Here is a 10,818-nt window from a genome sequence, read left to right as displayed (position 1 = left end):
TAGCGTTAAAATCTAACTTCCTTAAATTTCTCACACCCACACCTTATCTCCAACACCATAAGCCCATTGCGGCCTACAAACGCAACAAAAATCTTTTGGACACTTTAGTTCATAGTAAATTATATTCACCTTTACCAAAAGGCCCAAGGGATAAATGTAAATATTTTGTTTCTTTACGTTGGGTAATGAGTAAATCTACAAAACAAATATTTCAACTGCCACAGCCTTTGTCCCACTTCATTGATCTGATGACCTCCCATGGAGACTTTGCAGCACAAGGTGCTGTGGCTTAGTTGGTTAAAATGCCTGCCTAGTAAACAGGAGATCCTGGGTTCAAATCCCAGCAGTGCCTTTGTAGCGTGTTGTGGCTGCTGAGTCTCTAAGATGTAAACGGCACTTTGTAGGAGGGCCAATCGGGTTGAGGCACTTGCTGACCTCATAGAGACTTGGTAGTGGCACCACTGGAAAGAGCACCCTTGAAAATGTGGGGGTAGGGCTTGCTTTCGTGCCTCTGTCACCTCCCTAGCAAAAGTTATGGCAATCCGGCATTCGTGCCTCTGTCACCTCCCTGGCAAAAGTTATGGCAATCCGGCATGAGCGTGGTGGTTTTCATCACTATATCCTAACCCTAACACTAAGGTGCTGTGGCTTAGTTGGTTAAAGTGCCTGCCTAGTAAACAGGAGATCCTGGGTTCCAATCCCAGCAGTGCCTTTGTAGTGTGGTGTCCCCACCAAGTCTCTAAGATGTAAATGGCACTTTGTAGGAGGGCCAATCGGGTTGAGGCACTTGCTGACCTCATAGAGACTCAGTGGTGATGCCACTGGAAAGAGTGCCCTCAAAAATGGGAGGGTAGGGCTTGCTTTCATGCCTCTGCTACTGTTATGGCAATCTGGCATAAGCATGGTGGTTTTCATCACTATAGCCTAACCTAACCCTAAATTTGCTGCACTTATCAAGGGTACAAGCCAATCCTGTTCACAAATCTTTCCTTGGCTATATTTTGATGATACTCCGACATGCTAAAGCACTTTTCCAACAGGGTACTGTGGCTTAGCTGGTCAAGGTATATTTCTTATAAACAAGATATCCTGGTTTCAAATCTTAGCAGTGTTTATCTGACAGTGACTGTGCTATCTGGCCCCTCCTGAGGATAGGAGGTCCTGACACCTCCTATTGAAAGTGTGTTCAATTCTTAATTCTTGGGAAGTTGATTTCCTTACTACAGAGAGTGTAACCTCAGAGTGTTGGAGCCACAATGTGATGAGCTCTGTGGTGTAATGGATAGTGCATTAAACTTCTAGATTGCAAAATGTGGCCATTCAAAGGTTGTGGGTTCAAGTCCCAACAGAGTCATTGCCTTAGTCATTTTGCTAAGCACACTTGGCCAACGAACAAGTCTATCTGACCACCAAAACTCTTTTCTCAAACAAACACATTCATGCTCTCAATAGCATGGCCTATTCATTGATCTGATGACCTCCCATGGAGAATTTGCAGCAAAAGGTGCTGTGGCTTAGTTGGTTAAAATGCCTGCCTAGTAAACAGGAGATCCTGGGTTCAAATCCCAGCAGTGCCTTTGTAGTGTGTTGTGGCCACTGAGTCTCTAAGATGTAAATGGCACTTTGTGGGAGGGCCAATCAGGTTGAGGCACTTGCTGACCTAATAGAGACTTGGTGGTGGCACCACTGGAAAGAACACCCTCAAAAATGGGGGGTAGGGGTAGGGCTTGCTTTCATCCCTCTGCCACCTTCCTGGAAAAAGTTAAGGCAATCTGGCATGAGCATGGTGGTTTTCATCCCTATATCCTAACTAACCTAATCAGCTGGTGCAAGGTGGACTTCAGAGGATGAACTGATGCCAACTCCAACCATAAGACATGGGATACTTCATATGCCATTGCCAGAGTTGAACTACAATGCACCTCACTGATCTCTGCCTGCATCACCTTGGTCTAATGATGGACTACACTCTTATAATGTAATACATAGACTATCATTTAATTGCCAACAAAACCCTTCATCAGCCAACTAACAAGGACAATGGATCTATGTGAACTTCTGCAGTTAATCCAGGATGAACTTCAAAGACATTAGTCATTAAACTTACAGTTCATACAAAATCTTAGTTTAAACACTGACCCTTAACACTTTGTTTAATCATTTTAAACCATGACTTGCACTGCACATAAATAACTAATATTGGTATTATATTCATGATGTTTAGTCAGAGGGGAACTGGCCCATCTGGTTTCTCCCAAGGTTATTTTTCTCCATTAATCAACATCTTATGGAGTTTTGTGTTTCTTGCCACAGTCGCCTTCAGCTTGCTCACTGGGGTTCTAAATACAATTAATATTTAATTATTTATTTTTAAACACAATTCACAATCATATTTTATCAAACTACACAATGATGACTAAGACATTATAGATATTGCAGTTTTATTTTCTGTTAATGCATGATTTTCTGTAAAGCTGCTTTGAAACGATGTCTCTCGATTAAGGGATGGAAGACTTTTGAGAAACAATAAAAATTGGGTACTATCTTTAATATATGATCTGAAGTTAGTAACTAAATCTTTTATGTGGTGATCTACAAAACTAGATATTCTCTCTGTAAGGCTACCTACACCACAAACAATAGGTCTGCCTGGAGAGTTGTCAATATTTTTATGAATTTTAGGAAGGATATATAAAAAGGCCTTTAAAGGAAATTCATTAAGTAGAAATTTTAATTATGTTTGTGATATATCACCATTGTTCACACCTTCCTCAAGGAGACATCTCAACTCATTAGTGAACTTTATGGTAGGATCACATTTTAGTTTCTCATAAAATTTTGTATCTGTTAATTGTCTGTATACCTCTCTGTCATATTTAATTTTGTGCATAACAACAATTCCACCCCCTTTATCTGCTGTTTTAATCACAATTTCACTATATGTTCAAGTTCAGACAATGCACTCCGCTGTTCTACTGATATGTTCTTGTGGACAATCTTATGTTTCTTTAAAAAAATTATCAAATTCCGAGGTCACATGACACCATACGAGGAGCGGACGTGTGAACAGAGAGCTCTTCGCACTTTGCTAGTTTTAATACTATTTGTGTCATAAACTGGTGAGATTCGATACACCCTGATTCTTTACTGTTCGAGGAAGACAATATGTCAAAGAATTCAAAATCCTTGGGGTCTGGAGACATTAAAAGACACTTACGTGTTCAAGCTGATTCCCCGCAGCGGCAGGCCAAAAGCCCCGGACTCAATTCAGTGGTGAACTGAAAGGAATACGGAGTGAATTAATGAATGTGTTGGCAATGCTGACAAAGATCATTGCAGATTTGGAGGATCTTGCTGTAATACGTTGATCAATCACTTCCATGGAGACGAAATTCTCTGAGAAGATTACAAGAATGTCAGACGTTGAGAAACGGATCGATTATCTGGAGTCATCGGAGAGGGAGTTAGCTGCTAACCTGCTAGCATCCAAGGGAGATTTAGAACGTATCTGGGGAAAATTGGAGGATTTGGAGAATCGTAATCGATGAAACAACGTCCGAATTGTTGGAATTCCTAAGCATGAGGAAGGCAGAGATATGGTAAAATTCCTGGACGGGCTCTTTCCGAGTCTTCTCGACATAGGCCATAAGCTGGAAATCCAGCAAACTCACAGGGTTCCAGCTCGGAGATCCGCAGAGGGAGACAGGCCCCAATCAATTCTGGCCAAATTTCTGAGATCATCTGATAAAGATCTTGTGTTACGTGAGGCGAGGAGTAAAGGAAGTCTTTCTTGGAAGAACCACAACATTTTCTTGTTCCCAGACGTTGCAAATTTGACAAGAGAGAAACGTGATCGATTCAAGGAATGCAAGAAACTCTTACATCAACGGAAGGTCGTGTTTGCTCTGATGTTTCCGGCCAAACTGAGAATAGATGCTAAGGATGGTCGTAGAGAATTTACATGCCCACAGCAAGCATTGTCCTTCATAAAGACGCTTAAGTGAGTAAGCCATTTGGTAATTTTCATGTTGCTGTCTAGTGGAACTGACTCACTGAACATTCTCTTGACTGTTCAAGGAAACTGAGCACCTTTTTCGTTTGTTTTTGTGTTGGTTCCACCTAGCGGCTGGAGTTTGTTTCATGTAGTATCATTTCTTCTGGATAGTTTGTGGATGAATCTGCATGTTTTTTCGTGCTTATGTCTCCTGTTGGCTGGAGTTGGTTTTGTGGAATATTTCCTGCAGGACATTGGAGTGAGTTTGACTGCCCAAAGAACTAAACAGCCCCTTTTTTTGTGCTGGTTCCTCTAGCAGCTGGAGCTTGTTTGGAGGAACACACCTTCGGGACAGTTATATGGATGAATCTACATGTTTTTTGTGTTTATTCCGCTTATAAATTGGAGTTTGTTTTATAGATTATTTTCTGTTATGTAATTCTGTCTCACAAAATTTGTATAGAAGCACTGGACTTGAGCAATCCAATGGCAAAGTTGTCACAGGGGCTCTCGTAAGCGTACATGGACTGTTTGAGTTTAGAGGGATGGACGCCAGTTCGGGGGGAAGTTTGGGGTTTGATTGTTGCACTAATGTTGGAATGTGGTCTTTATAATTTTGTTTTTGACACACAATCAGGTCTTTAGAGTTTAGAAGTGTTACCACATATGGAGAAAAATAAATCATATAGTTGGCGCTTTAATGTATCCCTTTTGAAAAATCCTGAATTTCAACAAATGTTAAAGGCTGAAACCAATGTTTATATGGAGACACAATGAGTATGCCTCATTCATCAAAAAATCCAAAGCACGAGAACTCATGGAGTTGGACAGGAATATTAAAAGTGCCAAGGCAGAGCTGAAGCACCAAATGTCATCTGATGGCCTCAGAGAATTGACCCGATTGAAATACAGATATAATACTATTTTGATGCAGAAGGTGGAGTTTTGGCTATTCAGGGCAAGACAGTCATGCTTTGAGTTGGGGGACAAAGCAGGGAAGCTTTGGGCTAGATATATAAAGCCTCAGTGAAATTCCCTCAGTGAAATCTGCTGGTGGTGAAATATTTACCTCGGCCATTGATATTAATAATGCTTTTAATGTGGGGGTCACGTGACGCCATGCAAGAAGCAGAGGTGTGAGCGACGAGCTCTGCACACTTTGCTAAATTTTTGATTATTTTCATGTTATAATTTGGTGAAATTTGATACACCTAGTTATACATTTGCTCTTTGAGGCAAAACATGGCAAAGAAGTCAAAATCCTCAGGTTCTGGAGACATTAAAAGACACTTACGTGTTCAGGATGAAAGTCCTGACAGGGGACTCGATTTGGATGGCGCAGCGGGAGAAGGAATCCAGCGTCTGTTGTCCAACATGTCGGTGATGTTGATGAAGGTTCTTGCTGACTTGGAGGATCACGTGGTAATACGTCGATCGATTACGGCGATGGAAATACAATTCTCTGAGATAGTTACAAGAGTGTCGGATGCTGAGAAACGAATCGATTTTCTGGAATCTTCGGAGAGGGAATTAACTGCTAATCCGCCCGCGACCAAAGTTGATCTGGAACGCATTCTTGAAAAGCTTGAAGATCTTGAGAATAGAAGCCACAGGAATAATGTTCGAATTGTTGGAATTCCTGAGCATGAGGAGGGCAGAGATATGGTGAAATTCCTAGACGAGGTTTTCCCGAGTCTGCTCGATATAACTGGCCACAAGCTGGAAATCGAGCGAGCTCACAGAGTCCCTGCTCACAGATCTGATGAGGGAGATAGGCCCCGATCGATTCTGGCCAGATTTCTGAGATCATCCGATAAAGATCTGGTTTTGCGCCAGGCGAGGAGCAAAGGGAAGCTTTCTTGGAAGAACCATAATATTTTCTTGTTCCCGGACTTTGCGAACTCGACAAGAGAGAAACGCGATCGGTTCAAGGAATGTAAGAAACTCTTACATCAGAAAAATATCTCATTTGCTCTGATGTTCCCGGCCAAATTGAGAATAGAAACGAAGGTCAGTCACAAAGTATTTACATGTCCAAATCAGGCAATGTCTTTTATTGAATCATTGGCTGCGTTGGCTCCGCTGAGCGACTGGAGCTTGTTTTGTGAGTAAAACTATTCCTTAAAGAAACTTTTGCATTGATGAAGGATTACATTTGCATTGAAGTTCCAGGCCAGTTTGGGGGTGGACACTGCGGATGACTGCAAAATATCTACATGCTCACACAAAGGATGCCTTTTATAAAGTTGATGGATTGTGTAAGTCATGGTATATACTTTTATGTGGCCTCAAAGTGAATTGACTCGATCATCCGGAGAACCGGGATGCCGGTTTTGTTTCTTTTTGTGTTGTTCCGCCTAGCGGCTGAAGCTTGTTCTATTGAATAACACTCATTTGGAACAACTGTGGATTAATCTGTTCGTTCTTCATGCTTATTCCTCCTGCTGGCTGGAGTTTGTTTTGTTGAGTATTTTTACGGGACACTGGAATGATTATGTCATCCGTTGAACTCATAACAGCTGGCTCACGGAACATTCGTTTGTCTGTCCGAGGAATCTGAATGGTTTTATATCAGCTGGAATTTGTTTTGTGGAAGATCACACCTTTGAGACAGTTATGTGAATGAATCTACACGTTCTTTGTGTGTTCATTTTTCCTATTGACTGGGCTTACAAATTTGTGAGGCAAAATTGAGTAATCCGATGGCAAAGTTGTCGTGGGGACTCGTGGGCGTTCATGGACCTTCTGAGTTTAGAGGGATTGTCGCCGGTTGGCGCTGTTGTGCGCGGGGTTGAAGCACATGTTTTTCTTTTTTTCTGTTTGTTTTGTTCGGGGGGAAGTTCGAGGTTTGATTGTTTCACTAATGGGGAATGTGGTCTGTATAATTTTGTTTTTGACACAATTTATTTTTTCTACTATATCAAAATGTCAAATGTTAATATGAGTGTACTATCTCTCTCCACATTGAATGTGAATGGGTTGGGGCACCCCATAAAAAGAAGGAAGGTTATTATTTTTCTTAAACGTAAGAAATATGATATAGTGTTTCTTCAAGAAACACATCTCTCCCTGCAGGAAGCTGAAAAATTTGGGAAGATATGGGGTGGACATGTGTTTTCTAGTGCTGGCTCAAGTAAGAGCAGGGGAGTTATTGTATTGGTAAATAAACATCTACAACTCAAACAGATTAAAGATAAATTAGGAAGAGTCATTATTGTTTTAGCTGAAATTCAGGGACAAAGGTTGATTTTGGCTAATATTTACGCACCTAACGCTGATGATCAGGGCTTTTTTATAGATCTTGAAGGGATGCTGCAAACCGCTGGCACCCCTCATGATATAATATTGGGAGGAGACTTTAATCTTTTGATGGACTCAGTCCTTGATCATAGTGAAACAAAAGTGTGTAAGTCCCCTAGAGCAACATTGACGCTTCACAGGATGTGTACAAATCTTGGTCTTACAGATATTTGGAGACTTTTGAACCCATCTGGTAGGGACTATACATTTTTTTCATCAGTCCATAAGATTTATTCTAGAATAGATTTTTTTTTATATCCAAACCCCTCATTTCATCTGTTGTTGATTGCTCAATTGGAAATATCTTAGTCTCAGATCATGCTCTGGTGAGTTTAAAGGTGTTGCCATATACAGAGAAAAATAAATCATATAGTTGGCGCCTTAATGTGTCCCTTTTGCAAAATCCTGATTTCCAACAAATGTTAAAGACTGAAATCAGTGTTTATATGGAGACCAACTGGTCCTCAGTATCCTCTGTGGGCGTGGCTTGGGAGGCACTTAAGGCGGTTCTTAGGGGTCGGATCACACATTATGCCTCATTCATTAAAAAAATCCAAAGCACAAGAACTTATGGAGTTGGAAGGAAATATTAAAAGTGCCGAGGCAGAGCTGAAGCACCATATGTCATCTGATGGCCTCAGAGAATTGACCCGATTGAAATATAGATATAATACTATTTTGTCACAGAAAGTGGAGTTTTGGTTATTCAGGGCAAGACAGTCATACTTTGAGTCGGGTGACAAAGCAGGAAAAGTTTTGGCTAGATATATAAAGCAGAGAGAGTCTTTTTCTATCATTCCCTCAGTGAAAACTGCTTGTGGTGAAATATTTACCTCGGCTATTGATATTAATAATGCCTTTAAAGAGTTCTATCTTGACCTCTATGGTTCCACATCTTCACACACTGATGAAGATATTAGGAATTTTGTAGAACCATTAGAACTCCCTAAACTGACGACTGTGCAAAAAAACTCACTTGATTCTGAGATAACCTTGGAGGAGCTTGACATGGTAATTAAGGCCCTGCCTACAGGCAATTCTCTGGGGCCAGACGGCTTTTCCTCTGAGTTTTTTAGATCCTATGCAACAGAACTGGCTCCACTTTTGTTAGAAGTTTATACTGAATCATTAAAGAATGGAAAGCTTCCGCCAACCATGACACAAGCCCGGATCAGTCTGATTCTAAAAAAGGACAAAGATCCAAGCGAGTGTAAAAGTTACCGTCCAATTTCCCTGATCCAGTTAGATGTAAAAATGTTGTCCAAAATTCTGGCTAACCGATTAAGTAAGGTTATGACATCACTTATACATTTAGATCAAGTGGGGTTTATTCGGGGCCGTAGCTCTTCTGATAATATTAGGCGTCTCATCAATATCATGTGGTCAGTGGCGAATGAACAATCTCTGGTTGCTGCCATCTCTCTTGACGCCGAAAAGGTGTTTGATATGGTAGAATGGGATTATCTTTTTAAGATTTTGGAAAGGTATGGGTTCATGAGTACATTTATTGGATTAAGTTACTTTATAGACACTCCGTAGCAGCGGTGCAAACAAATGGATTAATTTCAGATTATTTTACTCTGGATAGGGGCACTCGACAGGGTTGCCCTCTTTCCCCATTATTGTTCTGTCTTGCCCTGGAACCATTAGCAGCCGCGATAAGAAAGGAGGATGATTTTCCAGGGGTGATGGCGGGAGGTGCGGCGCATAAGCTTCTGCTTTACGCAGATGATATTTTATTATTTGTCTCTGAACCTACTAGATCTATGCCTTGCCTCCACAGAATTATTAACTCCTTTTCCAAGTTCTCAGGATACAAAGTCAATTGGTCTAAATCCGAAGCTTTGGCTCTGACAGTGTACTGTCCAGTAACGGCCTTCCAGCCGAGGGCCTTCCAGTGGCCCAAACAGGGAATTAAGTATTTGGGAATTTTATTCCCAGCAAATTTGTCTGATTTAGTCAGAGTTAATTTTGATCCCTTAACAAAAAGGTTTTCGAATGATGTGGACAGGTGGGCTTCATTACACTTATCGATGATTGGGAAGGTTAATGTTGTTAAAATTAATTGTATTCCAAAATTTAACTACCTGCTACAATCTCTCCCTGTAGATGTCCCCCTCTCTTATTTCAAGCAATTTGATAGCATAGCGAAGTCCTTCATTTGGAATGGTAAACATCCCAGGTTAAATTTCAGTAAGTTACATAGGCCCACAAAGGTAGGTTAGGCCTACCCAAGATTTTATTTTATTATTATGCATTCAGTCTTAGACATTTGGCTCATTGGTCGATTCCACCTGAGAGAGCTCCTCCCTGGTTTTGTATTGAAAAGGAAGTTCTTGCCCCTATCTCGCCACTGCAAAGCCTTTCGATTAAACTAGCTGGAGAGGTTAAGTCGCACCCGGTTATTTTGCATTTGCACTCGATATGGACAAAAGTGTCCAGAGTGTTTAATTCTGATATTCATTTAAACGCAGCCTCGAGCATATGGCTGAACCCTAAACTATGTATTGATAAGTCCCCTTTCTGCTGGTCAGAGTGGATTGTGAGGGGGGTTACTACACTCGGTGACCTATATGAGAGTGGAGTGTTAAGAACATTTTGGGATTCCTAGATCTCCGTTTTTTTTAGGTATTTACAGCTGCACCACCTGCTCTGTACTATTATTGGGAGTAACAAACATCCCCCTAAAATGGCAGACACTCTGAGAGTGGTGATTACTGCTTTTAGAAAAGGTCATGAGGCATCAGTGTATTACTCCCTGCTAATTCAGAGTCTGGGGGACAGAGCTTTAACTTCTATCAAGAGATTATGGGAGAAAGATTTAAACTTGGTGTTGGAGGAGGGAGTGTGGACTAGGATTTTAAAAACGTCAAGTCCGCATCTAGAGATGCAAGGGTGTGTCTGATGCAATTCAAGATTTTACATCGATTCTATTGGACCCCCTCTAGATTGTACAGGCTTGGTCTTAAAGACACACCCACCTGCTGGCGATACCAATTGGAGGATGGAGACACGGCCCATGTTTTTTGGTGGTGTGCTGATATCCAGGGGTTTTGGATGAAGGTTCAGAGTTTTGTGTGTGACGCGTTGGGCACTCAGATTTTGTTTTGCCCTAGACTCTGTGTTTTGGGCGATGGGGAGGTCATCGATGTGGGCAATAAAAACATAAAGAATTGGGTCCTGACCAGTGTGATGGTTGCCAGACAGATTGTTTTGAAGGGATGGAAATGGAGCGCCCCTATTTCAGGACCGGTGCACGAAGATGGGGAGGGTGGCGGCATATGAGGAAGTGGTATGGGATTTGTTTGTTGGGAAATGGGGCAAGTGTTTGCCGTTCTTGGAGGGCTCTCATGGAGGGGTAGCGGAGAGAGAGGTTTAGATGTAGACATGTGTGATAATTCTATTTTTATTTATTTTTGTGTGTATATGCTCATGTGACAATGGGAGTGGTTGTTGGGGGTTGGGGATTGGGAGGGGGAGGCATAGTGGTTGGGGTTAAATGTTAAATGTTGATTCCATGTATA

The sequence above is a fragment of the Myxocyprinus asiaticus genome, chromosome 40, assembly GCF_019703515.2.
Source record: "Myxocyprinus asiaticus isolate MX2 ecotype Aquarium Trade chromosome 40, UBuf_Myxa_2, whole genome shotgun sequence".
In the NCBI taxonomy this organism is placed as follows: domain Eukaryota; kingdom Metazoa; phylum Chordata; class Actinopteri; order Cypriniformes; family Catostomidae; genus Myxocyprinus; species Myxocyprinus asiaticus.
The sequence above is the reverse complement of the archived record's forward strand: the minus strand, read 5'-3'. Positions refer to the sequence as shown.